The sequence below is a fragment of the Rhinatrema bivittatum genome, chromosome 1 (genome assembly GCF_901001135.1).
Source record: "Rhinatrema bivittatum chromosome 1, aRhiBiv1.1, whole genome shotgun sequence".
Classification (NCBI taxonomy): Eukaryota; Metazoa; Chordata; class Amphibia; order Gymnophiona; family Rhinatrematidae; genus Rhinatrema; species Rhinatrema bivittatum.
The window spans coordinates 48,032,899-48,055,111 of record NC_042615.1 but is presented as its reverse complement, the minus strand read 5'-3'; the positions used below and the strand labels follow the sequence as shown (position 1 = coordinate 48,055,111).

Genomic DNA, 22,213 nt, shown 5'->3' with positions numbered 1-22,213 from the left:
TGTGTGCACATTTCCTGGTCTGGGTACATTTTTTTTTTAACTCCCGCTGCAGCAGCACGCCGATATCTTATTGTATCGGGAGTTTTGAAAAAAAAAAAAATTTTTCACTCGCGCGTTAAGAAACCGTGTTGAATTTCAGCGCCCAGTTTTAACGCGCAGATAATTTACATCAGCCCCAGAGATCAGGGCTGAGGGTCGGCTCTTGAGAGAGCCTTCCTTCCTGCTCTCAAGCTGGCAAAGGCACATGTGGGCACATCGCATTGGGTGGCGATGGGGGGGGGGGGGGGGGGGGATGATTGATGAGAGAGCTAGAGCGAGAGGAAAAAAAAAAGAAATTGCTTGCCTGTACTGTTGCAGTTTCTTTGCTTCCGTCTCCATGTCTGAAGCCCTGCTGGACCACAGAGAAGCAGTGCAGCGAGTGATGGCTCTGATTCCTGGTACAGCTAAATCCTGTTTTCTCAGGGGAAGGCTGTAGAGCCCCATTTCTTACTTAGGTACAGTCAACGGAAGCATTGCATCCCGGCCAATTTTCAGATTATAATCTAAGTGGAATTATTGCATTTTATGCGCAGAGAACATGGTTTTATGTGCCCACGTTCAGGGCGATGCAATATTAGGGTGCGCGAAAAACGGTTGCTCATGATTGAGCGCCCGCTTTTCCAACCCGCGCCCATCCTCCTCTCCTGGGTGTGTGATGCAGTAGGCAAATGAGCTGCTGCGTTAAAAAGGAGGCGCTGGGGGAAAACTGTGCCTCCCTGGCGCCTCCTCGGCATTGGGAGTCCAAGAGAAGTGGCTGGGCGCGGGTTAGGAAGATGGACGCTCGTTAATTGAGCGGCCATCTTCCTAACCTGACCACCAGCAAGATTTTTTTTTTTTAATTTTTCGTATTTCTCCTTTGTTCAGTTCCTCTAATTTAATATCGCCACGATATCAAGTCCGAGGTACTACGGAAAAGCAGTATTTTTTTTCTGATTTTCTGTTAACTTTTGGTGGGGGGAGGGGGGCTCCTCAAGACTTAATGCCAGCTCTGGGGCTGGCGTTAACGTTTGAGAGTAAAACTGTGCACGCCGGGCGCACATTTATTTTTCGCATAAGAGGGGAATAGCTAACAGCCTCATTAACATGGCATTTACATGTGATGGGAGCTATTAGCTGCAAGCTGGTTTGGACGCATGTTTTTGGATGCGCTAATCGCCTTATTGCATAAGGGGTTATGGTCGCACGTCCAAAACGCGCATCCAGCCGCAGGTTAACCTGTGCGCTAGCCTGAGTCAGGGCATTGCATCGGCCTGATTATGTTTCCTGCTCATCAAATGCAGAGACCCCGGAACTCTTGCTCCTGCTTTTAGACTGATTTCTGGGGCCAAGACACCGGAGTTAAGCCAGGGCACCTCTCTGCGTTGGGGGTAATAGCTAATGCCTTCATCTGCATGGGATTTTCCCCTGAGGTCGCTAAGCAGTGCATATAGCTGCGCACACGCATTTTTGCGGGACGCAAAACTCCCTTGGGGCAGTGGGGAGTAAAATTTGCGCACAAAAAAAAATAGTGCGCGCAACTGTGGGCTGAACCGTGCCCTCTGCCGAGAGCTCCTGATTACTTCCAGCCCTGTGGGCCTGCAGGAGGCGTCACTGTGGTGTCGGTCGTGATCTTTCTTCCCTCTCCAGGACTGAGCAGGCTCTGCCTGAGCCTTTATCGGTCCGATCCACAGCACCATGGCCCGAGTCACAGGGCCCAATTCAACATTTTTTAATAAAAAAACGCTATGCTTTGCTCTCAGAGGGCACGATATTGTAGCATGGTGATGCGCACTCATGGGAAAGAAGCAGCTTAGTTTGGTTGACGTTTGGTGAGCGGAAACTGAAATGTTGCTTCAAATCTTTGTGTTTCGCAGCCTACTGTACTATATATCAGTGGCTCACAGGCATATGGAGCCCATTTTAGGAGACATCTTTCCAAGCCCCAGTCCTTTGAAAGATCTAAGATCTCAAATCACTGGACCTACAAATGGCAGGAGAGCCTTTCTAAGCAGCAGTGTCACATACTTATACAGTTTCAGTCAAATCAGGGTGATTCAATGACCTTCCACATTTCTGGTTAAGTAATCCGGTTGGTACTTTTATTGATATATTTTTCAGAGTTAGTGAAATTGTAACCCTTGGGCTAGTGTTCCTTCCCCGGATCCCAAAGACCACACCTCAAGTTATGGGTTTAAGTGTGTAAATTTACTCTCCTGATGTTAAGCCTCTCTGAGGTCCAGGACTCCCTTTTGGAGGGAAGATGATCTCTATGCAATTCCAAGAAGACATAATCAGATCACTTTTAAAAGCATTCTTTGTGCAAAAATGCCCACACACGCGGATATGTGGGCCGCGCGCGAGCAATGCAGATTTTAAAAAGACACAAAAGACGGGGTATAGTTGCCCGTGCGCGTGTGAGGCGGAAAAGGGATGCGGCGTGGGCGGGGCATGGGCATTCCAGGGCGGGGCAACTCTTACATGTCTACTCCATATTTTAAAACGTGTGCATTAGATATCCACGTAACTTTACTGCTGCTTCTGATGAGGAGTGAGCCTGTAGATCTCAAATTTTAGGGATTATAGAATAGGGTGAGGGGTCCGGGTCAACTGGGCAGCGTGCGGGATGAAGAACAAGAGGGGTCTGAAAAACCGCAATATTAACTGGATAAACTGGTGGACCTATTGGCAAACTGGGAATGTGTCTCGTGTGAGCATGTGTTAAAAGCCACCGACATATGCGTGTAAAAGCGACAAAGTCCTATGGAAGACACACGTGCGCGAGCTGTGCTCAAATGACCTCTTATGTGCAGTTGGGTGTATTTTACAACATATGCACACATGATTAAAAACTCCAGCATAGCTTCGCTTGTGCCCCTATATGCATGTGTATGAGCGCACAAGCGCTTGTTTTAAAATTACTGTCAATTTGTGTAGTCAGGGCTGTCAAATGCATTTCTCAAGAACTCAAATTATTTAAACCAATCACCTTTCCAAATTTGGTCTAGTAATCTTAGGCTTTTCCTATGCCATTCTGCCATATCCACAGACATCGTAACCGTAGCTAGATGAGGTTTCCCCTTCAGCGAGGAAAGAGGTGAAATCCCCTCTGGAGTAAAACTTTAAAAAATTTTGTTTGTAGCATTTTTAAAGTGTGTGATAAAATTGGGTTTTGTCTCCCTGTTGTAGTATATATTGGCAGAGCAGGGGACAGAGTGAGCAATGCAATCAGTTCTACTCTTGTACTTTTGTAAACTTTCGAGGTCAACCCAACTAGACAAATCTTCACTTCTAAACCATCCCCTAATGCCCAATAATCTGGCAGATAAGTAATATAGGTATAAGTCAGGGACAACCGATCCACCACATTTCTCAGGAAATTGTATTACTGACAGCTTAATGCAAGGAGGTCTTCTCTGCCAAAGAAAAGATAAATGGCCTCCTTAAGTTTCTTAAAAACTTGCTGTGGGATAGTACATGGTAAGTATTGAAAAATCTGTAAGACATAAGGCGGTACTACCCTTTTAGTCAAATAAGCGGATCCTAACAGCGATAATGGGAAGTCTATCCTTTTGGCCAGGTCTGATTGGATTTTCTTGATAATAAACTATAATTAAACCAATAGAGATCCAAAATATTGGAAGAAACAAAAATATCCAAGTATTTTAAATCAGATACTACATCAAAAGGGTACCCAAGATTTATTAAATTCCTCTGGGGCTAATAGAGAGAATATTAGATTTAGTGTAATTAACTTTGTACCCTGTTAATAAACTATATTGATCTAACACTTTCATTAATTCAGGAATGGCCTTCTCCACCTGAGTGAGAAACAAAAGAAGATTATCAGCATTTAATGAAATCTTGTGTATTGCAGATTGCTCATTGTAATCCAGTAATAACAAAACCTTCCCTTTCCCTCTGTGCTAATGGCTCCAATGCCAGTTTGAACAATAGCGGGGAAAGGTCTGGTTCCCCTTAGCACATCAAAGAGATTAGAGAGAGCTCCATTGGTATTCACCAATATTTGAGCTTGGGAGTTCTTATACAGGGCCACAACCAAATGTATATATTGCAATGGGAAACCATAATGCTTCAATGCGAACAAATATTTCTAGGAGATCCTATCAAATGCTTTATCAGTGTCTAAGGTTAGGATTACTCCTGGGAACTTAAGCCTTTTTGCTATATCAATGATATTAAATACTTGTCTAGAGTTGATAATGGAGGATCTCCCTTTTAGAAAACCATTTGGTCAGGATTTATCAATTGTGGTAGAATATACTCCAGCTGGGGTATATTCTACCACAATTTGCCATGATCTTAGCATCAGTTTGGTAAGGGAGATGGGCCTGTATGAACCACATTCAGTAAGATATTTACCCAGTTTCAGAATTAAAGTAATTAAGGCATCAAGCAGATTCCCTGTCAAGACATTTGAATTATCCAGAACATTAAATAACTCTTTCAAATGAGGAGCCAAGTCTTCTCGGAAATAGTTATAATAATCCAGAGGGAACACATCAGGGCCAGGACTTTTCTGTAAAGTTAGAAATCTAACAGTCTGGATAACTTCCATGTTCGTTATAGGAGCCGCTAATGAAGTTCCTGCTGTGTCAGAGACTTTGGGAAGTTGAATAGTATTTAAAAACTGTGAAATCTCTTCCTCTGTTGAGAGATTAGAATCTTGATATAATAATTTAAAATGATCTGTAAATGTATTTAAGATCTGATTTGTAGCATGAAATAAAGTACTTGAAGGTCCTTTGATAATACTGATAGAAAATGAAGAGCCCTTTGACCTCATCAATCAAGCCATCAAAATGACAGAATTATTTCCTTTTTCATAAAATCTGTTTAGAAAAGCGAAATGTTTTTCCAATGTCTGCAGTTTGCAAACTAGTGAGTTCATCAATAGTTAGTTGTAATGCTCTATAGGTTTTCAAGGAGCAATCCAACTTGTGTTGACATTCTAAGCTGCCAATTCACTGTAACAATTCCCTTTGTTAGATCAAAAATAGTTTTTTCCTATCACTAGCAAAGGAAATAATTTTGTCCCTCAATACATCCTTAAGGGTTTCCCAGCGCAATCAAGGTGTTAGCAGCGTAGATCCTTCGACTGACAGGGAGTTGGTCCCACCAGTGGGGAGGAGCCCTACAGGTGCCCACTGTCGGCAGGCGAGACCGGTGATGCCTGAGACCCCTCTGGGGCTTCACCAATACCAGCCCTCGTTGCCCTCAGGTCGAGCCCTTGGGGACTGGGGGTGGCTGGACTTACGTGGGGTCTCAGGGAACAGGTCGAGGTCAGGCAGGCAAGAGTCTTGACAGGTGGCGTATCTGGGTAAACAAATAAGCGTGGGAGTAGCTTGCTTATTGCGAGGGTTACTACCGCTAACAAATTAAGCGTGATACTTCACTTTGAAGCAGTGAGCTGCGCTGGATATGCATTCAACGGCAGGGAGAAATGAAGAAATAGGATTTACATCCAGACATCTAACAAGACATTGATCTGAGTAGTATGAGTATACAAACATCGGGGTAACTTGCTCAAATCAATGGTTACTACCCTCAAACATTAAACCTTATACTTCACTTTGATGCAGCTCCAACACTGCTCTCTGCATCAATGGCAGGGGTGGAGGGAAATTAGAATCAAAAAAGTTACCAATAAGTGCCCTGAACTCAGCGGTCAGAGTTACAGATAAGTATGAGAAAGTAAGTGTGAAAGCTTGCTGGGCAGACTGAATGGGCCTATTGGTCTTCTTCTGCCATCATTTCTATGTTTCTGTGTATCTCGTAGTCAGGCAGGCAAGGGTCTTGGCAGGCGGCGTCAAGCAAAACAGGAACAAGAAGCAAAGCTTCCAGAAATAAACAGGAGCCAGGAGTAGCCAAGTAGCCTGAGGCCTAGGAGGAGGAGTCCGGGCCCCTCCCTTGGGTGACACTGAAAAGGGGTCACATGGCGAGAGTGCTCCTAGGAGGCCAGCGCGGGGCCTGACCTTGGCCTGGTCTGCATGCGGCATCCTAGCAGCGGCCTGGTCGGGTCGCGGTGGCAGCGTGGGAGAGCCGGAGAGGAGGGCGTGCGGCAACGTGCGCCTGCGGCGGTTCCCGGCCGCTGCGAGGCATCCGGGTCCGGTCAGCTGGGATTTGCACCAGTAAGTGAAGGGAGCCGGCCGCGGGCCTCTGCGGCCGGTTCCCATAACGCAAGGATCATAATCGTCCACTGAATAGTAGTTTTGAAAATCAAGTATGACCTGCCTAATCTTGTCAGAACAAATAGAGCTTTTAAGAAGAGACAGATTAAGAACCCATCTACTTTGATTCTCCCATTCCCTCTGCAACGCTGCTGTTAGTGAAATAGAGTGATGATCTGAGACACAGGAAGGTAATATTTCACAGTCCACCATTTTTTTTTAAAGTATTCAGACTACACAGGAAGAAATCTATACTGCTATAAGTACGATGTCTGTTGGAGTAAAATGTATAGTCACAACTACTTGGGAAACATTCCCTCCATATGTCTTTGAGATCATAAAACTGCAGTATGTTCTTTAAAGCTGCTGGAGAAGGAAGAGGTACACCCGAGTAATGTGATCTAGCCATAGTAGAGTTCAAACAATGATTCCAGTCCCCACCCATGATGCCATTGGGGCCTGGAAAGGTTTTTAGCCTATTAAAAAGGGAAGAGAAAAAATTGCTGAGCTATTATTAGTTCATAAATATTCTTTGGTAATAACTCAGTATCAAAGAATTCTCTTCCAAAATGACAACTCGGCCTTCAGGATCCTTAAAGGATCTTGAGATAAGTAGTGGTAGGGATTTGTGAATAAAGATAAATACACCCCCCCCCCCCCCCACACACACACCCACACACACACTTTTGGTGTTAAATGATGCATGGTACATGAACCTACCTAATCCCTGACCAATTTTTCATGTTTTGATTTAGATATGTGAGATCCTTGAAGAAAAGCTAACTGAGCCTTTTGTTTAAGGAACTGCAAGATTCTAGTTCTTCTAATTGGAGTTGATAGTCTCTTTGAATGTAAGAGGGCTATCTTTAAGCTGGAAAGAGACATATAGCAAACATATAAAATAGATAATGTAGGATTATTCAAACCAAGTAAATTTAAAAAAAAAAAAAAGCATGTATCTTAAGGAGACAATAAATGACCTCCTGATGCTGAAAAAAAAAAATTCATGCATTTCTGTAATGTGTCTAGTTTTATACTTTAACTCCCAATCCCCTAAAAATTGAAATATCCAGCCCAAATCCAGTTGCACATTACAGCTTGAGCACAGGACATGAAGCCCTAGATACCCCATACCCCCAATCTACCTGCAGGCAAAAACTACACCAACTCCCCCCAAATTTCCCTCCCAACATAGTCCATAGTTAAGATGAAATCAAAGCGTCTGCAGTATCGAATGTCACAGTTGTGAGCCTTTGTCCTGTAGCATGGTTGACGCAGTGTATTAAGCGAACCTACTAGGTCCACACCGACAGCTGGTGGATTCACCTTTACTAGGACTGAGTCTGTATCTTCACCTATACCAGCCTCGTTCCCCTCAGATTGAGCTCTTGGGTTCCAAGGACCCTCAGGACTTAGGCGAGACTCCAGTAAAAGGCAGTCAGATGGTGTTGGAATACAAGCCTAGTTTGGGCTGGTAACAAGAAACATGTCCAGGTATAGGTCAATGTTGGGGCAGGCAGCAGTTCAGAGGGGTGGACAGTGTCCATGGCTGAGGTCAAAACCAGGCAGCATGCCAGAGAGTAGTTAGATACATAGCAGAGGTCAGGATCAGGAAACAGGCCAAGGACAGACCAGACAAAGGAGACAAGACACTGGGAGCTGGACAAGGAATGGACCAGCAGGAGAGGCAGGGAAACAAACAAAGCTGGAGAGTTGGGCAAGGCAGAGGAACAAGCCAAAGTACAAAGCAACAAGACAAACACAATACAGTGAGGCAAGGACACGAAGTTAGCAGCATGCACTTCTAGGCAGGAGAACCTGTTGCTGATGCATCTGCTTGGAACGTGACTGGGATTTAAATACCCAGGTGTCTGACATCCTCAGTGTGTGCTGGTAGAAAGTTTCCCACCATTGGATCTTTAAGATGCACTGTGCCATGTGTGCCTAGAGAGGCTTGGAGCAGAAGAGGCACGGTGGCATTTTGCCAAATCAGCGATATTTGGGGGTGAGTGTGGCCAGTCACAGTTTCTTCCCATGGCTGGCCAAATGTTTCAGTACCCCCCTCCTAAGCCCCTTCCTCAAGCCTCCAGGCATAGACTTCTGGGGAAAGCGTCAATGAAACTCTTTCGTGAGACGAAGGGCCTGGGCATTGGAATGGGCTCCCATGTGTTGTCTTCAGAGCTAAAGCCCTTCCAAGAAATAATGAGTCTATTTCTGATCGTCTTGTAATCCAGGATCTCCTAAGCCTCAAATTTAGTGTCTTCCTCTGACTCTATCTCCACTGATTGAGGAGGACATCATGAGAGCCATGATAAGAATATTAGCTTGAGGAGCAAAACATGGAACACATTGTGTACCTTGAGAGTCAGTGGTAGCTTCAGCTGATAAGCTACCATTCCTATTTGCTAAATGATGAAGAATGGTCATATGAATTGTGGTGAAAATTTAGTAGAAAGAGTCATGAGCCATAGATTTTGAGTACTCAACCAAACTAAGTCCTTTGGTTTGAAGTGAGGTGCCAGTCTTTGCTTTTTGTCCACGTGCATTTTTTACTTTCCTGCAGCTGCTGTATGGAGTTGGTGGATCTTCCTCCATAACTTCTTGAGATCATGGCTCATGCTGTTGGCTGCGGGACAAGGGACCTGAGGATGTTTGCCAAACACAATCTGAAATGGGGACGATCCCAAGGATTTTCACTCATGGTGGCAGAACTCCACCCAGGGAAGTAGAGATGCCCAATTGTCCTGGCATTGACTGACATAGGCTCTCAGGAATCATTTTAGTATCTGGTTGGTTCTCTCTGACTGACCATTGGTTTACAGATGAATAGTATAATGTAATTCCAAATTTTTTTACAGAGATCTTTCTGAAAGCATGCCATGAATTGTACTCCCAATCTGAGGGAATGTGCTGTGGTAATCCATGGAGTCAAAAAATATGTTGGAGAAAGAGACAAGCCAGACTAAGTATGGCAGGAAGCCCAGGGAGTGGTATAAGGTAGGCCATTTTGGAGAACTGGTCTACCACAACCCAAATGGAGGTACAGCCATTAGAAAGGGGAAGATCAGTGATAAAGTCCATTGCTACATGGGTCCAGGGTTTCTCAGGGGCTGGGAGTGGCTGTAACAGCCCCCAAGGATGAGTGTGGGAGCTCTTATTTGCTGCAAGTTGGGGCAGGACTCTACATAATGCTGCATGTCATGCTTCACTTGAGGTCACCAATAGTGTCAAAGAAGTAATTTGGTAGTCTTGGAGATCCCAGGATAGTCTGCTAGGCGAAAGTCATGGACCCATTTTAGTCCCTTTTCCTGGAGGCATTTGGGAACTAATGTTTTCCCAGGAAGGACAGGTACTGACATGGTGATCTCTGTTCTTGCTAGGTCTATGATGTGTAAAGAAGTTCCAGAGCATCCTCTACTTTGGAGGATTGTGATAGGGCATCAACCTGCTGGTTCTTTTTGGCCAGGTGATATCTAAGTTCAAAATCAAACAGTTGAAGAATAATGACCACCTAGCTTGGTGAGGGTTTAAGCGCTGAGCCCATGGGAGATATTCCAAGTTCTTGTGATCCGTGAAGATATTAATTGGTTTCATGCTCATCTTGTTTTCTGCATCCCTTGTATGAAGTCGGCATCTCTCTTAAAGAGTCAATATTCATATTTGGTTGCATACAGTAGTGAAATGTCTGTTATTTCCTACCTTAGTTCCTTCAGGGATAACTTCTAGGATAGTGTGGTTGGGTTCTTTCTACTGGATCCTTGGCATTGGGTTTAGGATAAATTTGTTTTGGTATAACCATCTGCAAATTAATGCCACACAGCTGCTGAAGTTGGCAATGGCAGAGTCTAGCTTTGTATAAAGAATACCAGTAGTTGTATGCTGTCGGCACAGGAGTAGTATGTGATGTGAAAGTCTTTGATGAGTTTGCCGAGAGAGGCCATATAGATATTGAATAATGTAAGTGAAAGGATGGTGCCTTGTGGTACTCCACAAGAGACAACATGTGATATTGAGATAGCTGATCCTAGGGCTACAGTTTGGGTGCATTCAGAGAGGAAGAAGCTTGGCCTGCTACTCTCAGATCACTAAGTCTGGAGATGAGTAGACTGGTTTTATTGTATCAAACGCTGCTGAGAGATCCAGAAGTATTAGTAGTGCTGAGTGACCATGATTCATGAGTAGCTGGAGTTTATCAACCAGACTGATTAATATAGTTTCCATGCTGTAGTGAGAGCAGAAGAAAGATTGGTAAGAGTCTAAGGCTGTCAGATTGTCAGAAAGTTGTAGTAATACTGCCTTTTTTATGATCCTGCTAAGGAAAGGTAGTAGTCATTTGGGTCCACAGAAGTCAGTTTCTTCCAAACAGGTCTAATTATTCCTTTTCTTAGGCATGTCGGAATATGGGCTTCTGTTAGAGATGCATTGATGATTTCTGGATGCAGTGAAGTAGTCCAGGTTTGACTTGTTAAATAAGCAAAAATCCCCTCCCAAAAAACATTGATAACACTTCTATTTTTCCCAACTGCCTATATTTTCCTGCCTTTCTGATATAGTATAGTGGTCCTTGCCTACTAAAACACTTTTCATGCATAAATTTTATAGTACCAGACATACATAAAGTAACAATGAAAAGACAATATGGAGATAAGAATATATAGATGTTGGAATGGAGTGGGCCAGAAGGGCCATGATCAGACCAAAATCTAGCTCTTCCTGCAGAATCTCTATGGGAAATCTGGGGCCAGTAGGGCAGGCAACAGCTGTTTGGCAGCAGGAGGAAGAGGTGAAGGAGATCAGCTCTAGGCCCAGTTACTGATTTGAACTTCATGGGACTCTCATAATAGGTATAGGAATGAAGTATGTGTCTTGCTATCTGGTCACACAAACACACTAAGAAAATAATGACACCTAACTACAGCTTATGTGAAAGTATGAAAAGCGTGGCCTGCACGCACCGCCAAGCCTATGCAAAATAGGCCCGGCGCGCGCAGGGACAGATTTTCTCAGGTTACGAGCGAAACCTTTGAAAATCTGTCCCTATTTATAATCGCTATTTTGGATAGATACTCTCTCTCATATGTGAAGCTATTTGCTCTTGCCTTTTCTCTGAACCTAATCAAAAATCAGCATTTGTATCACTAGTGTCAACGTTAAATAAAAACAAATCATATAACTATTGTCTCAGATAATAAGCAAACCACTTCTGAAAAGTATAAAAGTTCTGGGCAATTGCCAGGTGTTTCATCTCTCAGCACTAGTAGAGCTGCTTGCATTGGACACAAAACCTTTAACTCTCTATCTCCTGGCTCATTCTAAGTAAGTGGTCTTCCTATACTTTTAATTAAGTCCTGCCTCCATTTTGTGTGTGTGTGTGACCTTGAAACTTGCAGACTTCAATCTAAGCAAAGGTGTGGGGGGGGGGGGGGGGGGGAGAAGCAGTGGAGGAAAGGGGAAGATCTATAGGCAAAGCCATGAAGGGAGAGTGGGAGGGGGCTACCTAACAGCCCAAACACCTGTAGTTTCTTTAAGCAATATTGTGTGTCTGTGTTATCTTTCTTTCAAAGCAAGCTACATGATGACCTTGTACATATAACTCTCATATGGAACTAAATTAACTCTTTATGTTTCTCTTAATAATACATCTTTGTATAGTCATGTGGTTCAAAACAATAGTTGGGCTAGGTGGCAGAGGAGGAGGATACAGCCTGAGACACCACTGCACCCCTCTTCCTGCTATTGATCAGCATGAATGGAGGCATGGGGGATAATGGGGTAAGAGACAGGGAAAGAGAGAGTGAGGCAGAGGGAGAGAGAGAGGGGGTGAGGGCAGGGGAAGAGAGGGAGAGGGATATTACAAGGGAAGAGAGGAAGAGTAGGAGAGGAGAAAGAAACCGGTGGGGGTGAAAGGGAAGGATTTTGGTTGACTTGGTCCTCCCCAAACCAAAAAGGCATTCCACTGCCCCTGAAACAATGTATCATGGGGAGGAGAAGTTTCACAACTTTTCACATAGGTAACCTTTGTTGACCCATGTAAAACGGCATTTTGAACATTGTCCACCCCCATATAAGAAGTGTATACACCCCTATGCTCTATGATAACGTGTGTGCTTTTAGTACAAAGTACCTGCATTCCCCTCCAGCTATAAACTTTCATAGAGAAATTCTATAGGGAATATTCCTTTGCACATCATCTTGCAGGTTATACTCGCAAGCTGCATGGAGACTTTAAAATTTATCCCCTGAGAAGTACATCTGCATCAGATTCGCATTTCTCATGAAGATCTATTGGGGGTCATCATGCCAAGCTAGCTTGTAACAGACCTGCCAAGCTTTGTCAGTCATTCACAATAATCATCAACTCTTTGCAAAACTTTATTTTATTGATATATATATATAATTATTCTGAAAAACTTTGATCAAAAGCACTTCTTTAAAATTAAAAAAAAAAAAAGGAAACCTGATGTATAACACAATTCCACATAAAGCAGTGTCTTTCTCAAGGGGAACGTTTAACAAAATCTAGAGCTTTTTATTATTTACTACAGTTATATATTATAATACAAGATAATATTATTGTCTGGAAACAGATTCAACCATAATAATAATAAACACAGTAAATATCAAAAGCGAAAATTAAATTTGGTCTTATTCTGTCAGTCTGCAAAAAGCGAAAACCTAGAGCTTCTAACCCATTCTTTCTCAACCCTTTCCTGCAGGCACACTTAACCAGCTGGGGGTTTCAGGCTTCCCATAATTAATATGCATGGAGAAAGATGTGCATATAGTGGAGACACATGGCATGCAAATGTATCTCATGCATATTCATTGGGGCAATCCTGAAGACCAGACTGGATAGGTGCGCCTCCAGGAAAGGACTGGGAAACACTGTGCTAATCCATCATAACAAAAAATGCCTTCCGTAAAGGAAGCTGCAGGGGCCAACAGTCATCTACTACAGCATCTAGATGTCATCACTAAGCTGTTCCAGCAAACCAAATCATCTACGTCATCTACCCACCTAGAGATGATTTGGTTTAATGGAGTAGTTGGCTGTCAGTGTGTAGCTGCTGTCAGAGGCGGCTTTCTGCTGCTGTAGATTCCCAAGTAGAGGGATTTTGTTTATAAAGTCACAATATGGATTAGAAATTCTGTAATTTGTAGTGAAAGAATATTTATTTCTGTGCATCTTGGCTGTGCAATAAGCACTACTCCATTGTATAAATGTTTTAAGGTAGCAATACTGGCAACGGTGTTTTCACATTATGCAGTTTGACATTAAAGGGCACTTGCAACAACAATTTTAGTTGATAAACTGATTTTCCACAGGAAAAAAATCAAACCGGTGCACCACCTAATCTTTATAATAAATTTTATATTTTGAGTGCACTGTCTACACTATATCACTGGTGTCTTTCCTGGAATTTCTACCATTGGACTGTTTTATTTTGATCTGTTTATATCATCTCTTGAAAGCCTACATTCCTCCACTTCAAGAAAATCTTCTGCTGTCCCTCAGGATTTTTTATTTATTTAGATTTTTTATATTCCGCTTTTTGCACTTTTTTCAGCGCTTCAAAGTTATTGCAGGTAACGAGTTCTCCTTCATGGGATCACAGTACTGGAAGAGTCTACAGTGTTGCCAACACTCTTGATATTTCATGATGCTATGGAGCGTGGCTGGCAATGCTGAGAGAGGAACCTTGCACAATATTCTCCTGCAGGAAGAAGAGAGAGGGTGGATAGGACAGAAACAGTCAAATATCTAGTAAGCTTTCATGAGGTAAAGGAAAATAGCATTCCCCTTAGAAAAAGGAACTCATCCATATAGTGATCATGATACGATATTGAAATAAGTGAAACTCAGAGGAGTAGCCTAGTGGTTAGTGCAGTGGTCTGTGAACCAGAGAAGCCAGCGTTCAAATTCCACTGCCACTCCTTGTAACCTTGGGTAAGTCATTTCACTCTCTGTTGCCTCAGATATAATGTAATCCGCTTTGAAGTACCTGAAAAGCAAAATATAAATACATAATTTATTTTTTCAATTTATATACCACCAAATTCAAAACTCTAGGCAGGAGTGAGGAAATTCTACTTGTATCTGCACTGAGATGATGGTGGATCCTTAGAATAGTCTACCAGTGGAGGTGGTAGAATCCTCAATAGTGAATAAATTGAAGCATACTTGTGACAGACACAGAGGATGGTGGAAAGTACAAGGGAAAGAGTTGATAATATTTTGGTAGTTAGAGACAAGTGAGCAGACTGAGTGGGTTAAGAATGTGGTTGACATCAACGTATCCATAGATGTACTGACAGCTGTTCATGCTGAAGCCTCAGAACATCTGCCGTGGTCTTTGGACCGACTGTTCACATCAAAGACATCAATGGTTATCACCGTACCCCAGCAGAGCAAGGTCAGGTGTCCAACAACACCACCATGTGCCCCAACCTCTGAAGTTATTCCCCATCTACAAAGTCCAATCCATTCATTCCATGCAGGAATGTCGGTCTCAGAGCACCATGGGCCAGAGGTGGAAATTGGGGTGTCCAAGTTTGGGTATGAAGAGTGTATCTTGGGAGCATCCCTCCTAATTCCCACTGTCTGTCTTTTGTGAGGGACTTACATGGGGCGGATTGGACTATTGGGGCTTCAGGCATGCCCCGATAGATAGCTCAGGCCAGTTACTTGGCTGCGGGAACAATGGCTGCAGGTTTCCTGCCGTCAAAGAAGAAGAGGATCCTGCGCTCTGCAGAGAAGGGAATATCAGAGATAGCTGTAGGAAGATGAGGGCCTGGACGGCGGTGGTGTTGGGAAGATGAGAACCGTGGCGGTGGCTGCAGCAGCATCAGCATGAAAACGATGGCCACGGTAGCAGAAAGATGAGGGACCCGGCGATGCCAGAGAGAAGATGAGGGCTTTGGCCGCAGTGGCTGCAGGAAAATGAGGACAACCAGCGGGAGCAGCAAGAAGGTGAGGGCTTGCCTACCTGAGATGGTGGTGACAATGGGAAAATGCAGGCCTGACCGGTGGCAGCCAGAAGATCAGGAGAGAAGAAGAGGGCTGGTAGTAAGAGCTAGAGATTGTAAAAATGAAAGTGAGATTGCTGGTGTTGGGGGTGGGGGGAAAGGTGTGTTAAACTGTCAGGATTAGGAAGTGAGGAGGGTAACAGCAAGAATGAGACTAGTGGAGGCAAAATGAAAGTGAGTGAGATAGGGTGGGCAGAGAATGAGATTGCTGGGGCGGGAGATGATTGGGATGGGGTGGGGGAGATTGAGACTACTGGGGAGGGAGATGGACTGGATGGGGGCGAGTATGATTGCTGGGAAGAGAAATAGATGGTGTGGAGATGGAGGGAGAGTCAGAATGCTTGGGATGGAGATGAATGGGGTGGGGAGTAGGTGGAGAATGAGTGGGATGAGTGCGGGGGGACAGTGTGACTGCTGGGGAAGGAGATGTGGTGAGAGGAAGGAAGACTGCTGGGGAGAGCCAGCGGAAGGATTAAGTGGCAACCTAGAGTGCCACAATCATGGGCACAATGTTATCTCCTTCTTCCTTCCTGCAGTGGTGGGAAGGAGGTGTCATTATAGCTGTGCTGGAAGGAGCAGGAGGGAGCAGGGTTGGCCCACGTGCCCAGAGGAAGGCAGAAGGGTTGGGCTCACAGGACCTGGAAGATCGTGAAATAGCAGGGTTGTCCCATACACTGACAGCAGAAAGCAACAGCGTTGGCCCACATAGCTGGAAGGAGTGGGAGGCAGCAGTGATACCCTATACACCAAAAGGACGAGAAGGAGCAGAAAACAGATCAGCATTGGCCTCATGTCCCAAAGAAAGTCAGGAGTCCCATGGGCCATGGAGGCTGAAGAAGGGGGCTGCTGCTGTCTCTTGTTTCTGCTTCCAGAGGGAGACTGAGCATGTGTGTCGGAGCATGTGTGTGTTTGAGAGAGAGAGAGGGGGGAAAATTTGTGTGCAACAACTCCTTCTGCCCCTGCTTATCCATGACAATCTCAGGACATATGGAAATCAGAAGTTCCCATGTATGGAGAGGGATTGTTTTAATCCTTTAGATTTAATTATTGGGGGTTACTTGATGTGTCTGTTCTTTTTTAAATATTTTATTGGAATTTGGAAAATTTCTAAAAATGTATGACTTTTTAATTATTGAATGTCATTCTATTTGTTGGCTGTTTTGAAATATTCTTTTTATAGTTTATATTTCTTGATTTTATTGTTTGATATTTTATGAGGAATTGTGATGTTTCTGTTTTTCCATTGTTGCATTACATACAAGATCTGGCTTGCAGATTCCAGTTCAGTTTTTGTCTGCATGTTTCTAATTATACTCTATATCTCTTTATTCTGTATTTGGTGAGGGTCTGTATGTTTTACACATGTAACCAAGGTGAGGTATTCTGCTAACATTTAGTGTAGGGATCTATAGCATCCTGTTTTGGGCCAGGTGTAATATTTTCATGGTTACATTTTTATAGGTAGGGCTGCTACTGTTTGAGGGCTGGCAGTTAGTGCTATTTTAGTATGGAGATTTACTATATTGTAATTGTAATTCAGTTTGCTGATTTACATTTTTCAAATTTATTAATCACTTAACACAAATAAGGCCTAAGCAATGTACAAAAATTTAAAACATTCATAATAAATACATATATAAAAACACATAAAAACAAAAAGAAAAAAAACATACCTGAAATACTACATGCTTGCAGCTGAAATCCAAGAATATTGTGATCAACAGTATCAAAGGCTGCGGAAATATCTACATGAGCAAAAACTGATGACCAGAATCTAAACCTCTTCTAATAGTATCTATTCTAGAAGTTCGGTACTCAAGGAATGTCGAAATCCAAAATGATGAGGGTCGAGTATTTCTTTTTCTTCAACAAACTCCATCAATTACTGAAATACAGCACTTTCAAGAACTTTGGAAACAAATGGCAGAGATGAAATGGTCCTGTAGTTTGTAGGGTCCGTGCAGTCTCAGTCAGGCTTTTTTGAAAGTGGCTTGACCACTGCTTTTTTAGATAATCAGGTTTTCTGGGATGCCAAGCCCACACCCAGCATGCATTACAATAAGCCTAATACCATATGGGTTCCAAGTTTTTTTTTTGCTTTTCTGGTTGGCACCACAGCAGTGTATGTAAATTTAATATAAATAATGTTAAGTGATATTTTTACCTCAGAAGACTGTATTTTGCCCTTCTTCATGTAAAATTTGTTATTATAAATGCATAATATTCTAATTGTGTGTGAAGGGCATGGGGGGGGGGGGGGTGAATGTCTGTAAGGTTTGCCTAAGGTGCCTAATGCCCTTGTACTGGCCCTGGCGGTAGGTGAGGGAGACTGCTGGGAGTGAGTTTTCAATAAAAAATAATTGTAACAGTGTAATAAGGTTACAGGTCTAAGAAAGGACAATAGCAATTCCCAGGTTTTTGCACCTAGTCAGATTACATTTCTGGCCATGGCAGGATACGGCACATTTTATTATAAGTGCTGTTTCTCCTGTTTATTTTTGTAGTGGAGGATAGATGCACTTTTGGACTAAAGATGGTATTTTGCTAGCTTATTTTTTGTTGATGTATTTTTAGATATTGTATGCTTCATATTGTTCTCATCATCCTCTTGTAAACCACGCTGGGTCTCCTCTGGATTGAGGAAGGCAGTATATAAAACTGAATGTTAGGGTCTCCCAGAAGATTTTCCTCCTCATTCCTTTGTGGGAAGCGCTTCATTTCTTCTTTCAGTTTTGGGATGCATCGTTGGTATCTTTGTAATTTGCACAGTACAGGAGGAAATGCATTTCTTTTTCGCCTATGTTGCACTGCAGATAGAGACTAGCTTTTTAGGGTTTCCAGTTCAGTTTTTGCCTGCGTATTTCTGTTTTAACTTGTGTTCACGCATTCTGTATTTGGTGAGGGTCTATTAGGGTTGCCAGCTGGCTCCAGATTTTCAGGACAGGTTGAACCAGTCCTGGTTTTACCCCATTGCATGCAGGGATTTGTAGCCTTGCTTTTCTAATAAAGTGCAATAGAGAAATCAGAACTACAGTTCCCTGCATGCAATGGGGGTAAAACCAGGACTGGATCAACCTGTCCTGAAAATCTGGAACCAGCTGGCAACCCTAGGGTCTATATGTGATTTTCATATGCAGTCAAGCTTAAGAAATCTGCTAGCATGTTCTTTCTGTGTAGGTATGTATAACAGTCCAGTTTATTCTGTTTTCCAATCTGCACTACCCAGTAGAGTTCTAGGGCGATGGTTCTCAACCTTTCATGACTACTGTATCCCCTTTTATTTTTACTTTATTTTTATGAATTTAAGACTGATGACACAAGAAAATACTTGTATAATAAACATGAGAAACAGCATAAAAGGAAAAAGGGGAAAAAAAAGAAAATAAAATAAAAGGAAAATATGTATCTCTCAAGTATTGGGAAAGGAAAAATGGGGGGAAAAGAAGAAAAAGGAGTGAGACAAAAAGAAATAATTAAAAAGTACAAGTCTGAGAGGAAAACATCATCAAAAAAAGTGAAACTCCTACAATATCAGGATCTACATTATCCATTACCTGCACGAGAATCCAAAAAGAATCATAATTGAGAAGGCTCAAAAACTGTATTTCCTAGAGGAAAATTTCACCAGACATCTGCATGGATAACGCAAAAGAAATTGTACACCTATGGCCAGAACTTCTTGGTGCAAAGACAAAACCTTTTTCCTTTGTCTTTGAGATATACGAGTGATATCAAGGTATACCCAGATCTGTTGGGCAAAAAAACAATAATTGGTTGCGAAATAATAATCTCAGGAATAACCCTGGTCTTGGGGGAAAACAAGAGAGAGCTGAGATTTAAATATCTCATGGCATTTTCCAAGTTTTCTAATTTCTTTGCGTGGATAGTTTCCCCTTGGACCAAACTAGTTTGAATTTTCTGCATTGAAATAATTTGTCTGTCTAAGACCTCAATTTTCTTAGCATGAGAGGCCACAGTGATCTCTATATTTTGAGTTCTCTGAAGCATACCCAAAGAAACATGAAACAGAGAAGGTATAGGCTTCTCCAATGAAACAAAAGCAGTCCAAACAGTATCAAGGGTGATTACTTGCGGTTTATCCAAAACTACTCGGTAAATTATTTTAGTGTTGGCTCTCTCCTGTGTCTCTCCAGCAGCGGCACTGACTGCAGTCACCTCCCTCGATTCGAAGGGTGTCGAGGTCTGCACACGGGAGCTCGCCAAACTGTCCTTGCCTGCCGGCAGCAGGACTCCCTGCACAATCTCCCAGATCAAAGATCTCACGACAGGCGGGGAGAGAGCTTCCCCAAATGTGGCAACGCCCAGCAGTTCACCTGGACAAGAAGACTGCAAAACTTCTTCCGCGATGGTATCCTGAGTAGAAGGAGAGGGAGTAGTAGGAGCTCCGGGGCTAAGCGTTGTCTCCACGTCCAGCTGAGTCACGGCTCGCTCCCCGATATCCACCGTCAAGGAACTGGCACCCGGAGTAACAGATGCTATGGTAAGAAAGCTATCAATCTTTGGTTGAAGTGGGTCTAATGGGGGGGGGGGGGGGGGGGGGAGGCAGGGAAATTCCCCCAAATCCGACCCTTTTGTTTAGTGTGAGGCATTGGTAAACAGGAAAAAAGAAGAGTCAACCAAAGAGGGATTCAAAGCTTGACCTCTCAGGTAGATGCCGTCTTGTATCCCCCTTCTGTACCCCTTTTAAGAGTTCTGGATGTCTTGTGTGTCTCTAAGGTCACAAAATTCTAAAATTCACAACAAATACTATAACCCCTATTAAAAAATTGGGAATAAGGCATTTGTCATGAAAAGAAAGTTGAAGGATAGGTGCCAAATTATGGTAAATATTTCTTCATAACACCCCACAGGGTTTTAAAACACTTTGCAAGACAGTGAACCAGCTGTCATTTTCATATAGAAGACTTCTATATACGTTAATTAATATCCTTGAGAGAGAGTGTTTGTGTGTATGTGTGTGTGTGCCAATAAAGTTTCCTCAATCTAAAAATCTGTCTGTGACTGAGCTTGAATGTGTGTGTCTGACACAGTGTATATCTGAGAAAGTGTGGGTGTGTCTGAACCACTGGCTGGCAGTGTTGTTGCCTCATTGCTTGGCAACTGGTTCACGAGCTGATTGGTTGGCAAGAGACTTTAACAGCAGGCCAGGAATCCAAGATCTATATCTATGTTCAGGCCCAGATTTAGACCCAGGCAATATAGGCAACTGCCTAGGGCACCAAATTTTGAAGGCTCCAGATATCCAGGCCAAGCACGAGCCTACTTCTGCTTCCTTTAGCGCCATATGCTAGCACAGCTTCAAAGGGTTGCCATAGTAGCACTCTACCTATGGGCACCAAAATCTTAAATCCGGCCCTGTCTATATCTAAGATTTAGCCAAACTTGTCGGGGAGGAGGGGGGAGGTCCTCAACTAATTGCATTGATGGAAGGGGAAATGCATTTCAGTTTGCTCTCCCCTGGTCTAGGATGTGTTCTACTTCTTAGATATCTAGGAAAATGACATGAAGTTCATGCTGCAAAGAAAACACAGCAAGAATCAGATAACTTGTGAGCCAGTTTTGAAAAAAATCCCCCAGACTGATATTTTCCTATAATCCACCTCTGCACTTACAGATCAAATGCAACAGCCCTGGCTCTGTCTGCCCAGTTATTTGTGTCCCAGCTGCCAGCCATAAAGCATGACCACTTGTAAGATATCTTTCTTATCCAAGACATCTTCCTCATTTTCACCATAGCTGTGATGACTGTTGTCTGCAGGTTGCCCCAGAAATGAGCGGCCAGATATCTGGAGAGGCAAATCCAGGCAGATGAGAGTGAAAAGTAAGAAGCTGGGCATCTTCTGCCTTTGCTAACCATCTTCCCCTCTGGTTGAGCCCTCAGGTGCTGATGGTCGGTGAAGCTCCTTATTTGAATACAAGCCCCCAATTTAAATAAGAAGCTAGAAGCATGGAATGGAGAAGGGGGCCGGAATACGCCAAGAAATCAGGAATACAAAAGAAGTCAAGCAGGAATGCTGAAGGCAAGAACCGGAGGCAATGAAGCCTTCTGGATTCAGATAACAAAAGCAGAGGCAAAGTATCAAGACCAGGAAGTAGGAACAAGCTCTGTCAACTGACTGACAAGAAGCCTGAGTATAAATACATGCCTTGGCAGGAAACAAACTGGCTGCTGGGAAAGGTGAGGGGTACAGAGCTGGGAGGACTAAATAGATAGTCCACATGGCTCATAGCACCATCTGCAGGCAGGAGGTGAATAATGCAATGGATTCTCACACTACCATCTTGAAGAGATGAGCATACAAGATTCCCCTGCTTAGTTCACACCCAATACTCCTCCTTTCCCATGTCTAACAATAAGTCTTTATAATAATTTAAATAGCTACCAATAAGGTGGCTATTGCTCAGATGTCTGGCCTCCTAGCTCCCCTGTCAGACAGACCTGTCTACATGAGTGCTAGGGGTGTGCACAGCCACATTTTTCTCTGGGCCAGTTCATTTTTTTTGTTCCTTTTTTTTTTTCATTCCCATTCCTTTCAGTTTTACACATATAAAATTGTACTTATGCATGTAAAGGTATGCACAGAAGTACAATTTTCTGTGAGTAAAAATGTATGTACACACAGCAAATGAAACAACTGAACATCCCTAATGAGTATCTGCATTCGTCATGGGACCGACAAGGGAAGGAACTATATTGTATTTAGTTCTCAATGGAATACAGGATCTGGTGCAAGAAATAAAGATTGTGGATCTGCTTGGCAACAGTGATCACAAGTTATGCGGCTAGAATGTAGTTGCATATGGCTATGAATATCGCTGTTTTGCCATTTAGACAGATAACGTTTTAGTTCTCCGTCTAAATGGCTTTTGAATATCAACCTCAAAATTACTGACCACATAAATGGACATGGTTTAAGGGAGGAGAGCCAACATGGGTTTTGCAAAGAGAGTAGGACTAA

The 22,213-nt window shown here is 43.1% G+C and overlaps 1 long non-coding RNA gene across 1 annotated transcript in view; it reads right to left on the bottom strand.

Annotated features, from left to right (window-relative positions):
• Positions 1-12,674: 12,674 nt before the first annotated feature.
• LOC115092258 overlaps positions 12,675-22,213 on the bottom strand; it is a 78,980-nt gene continuing 69,441 nt past the window's right edge. The window contains exon 4 of the long non-coding RNA XR_003856969.1: positions 12,675-14,209. This is a non-coding gene — a long non-coding RNA (uncharacterized LOC115092258). The remainder of the gene's footprint in view (positions 14,210-22,213) is intronic.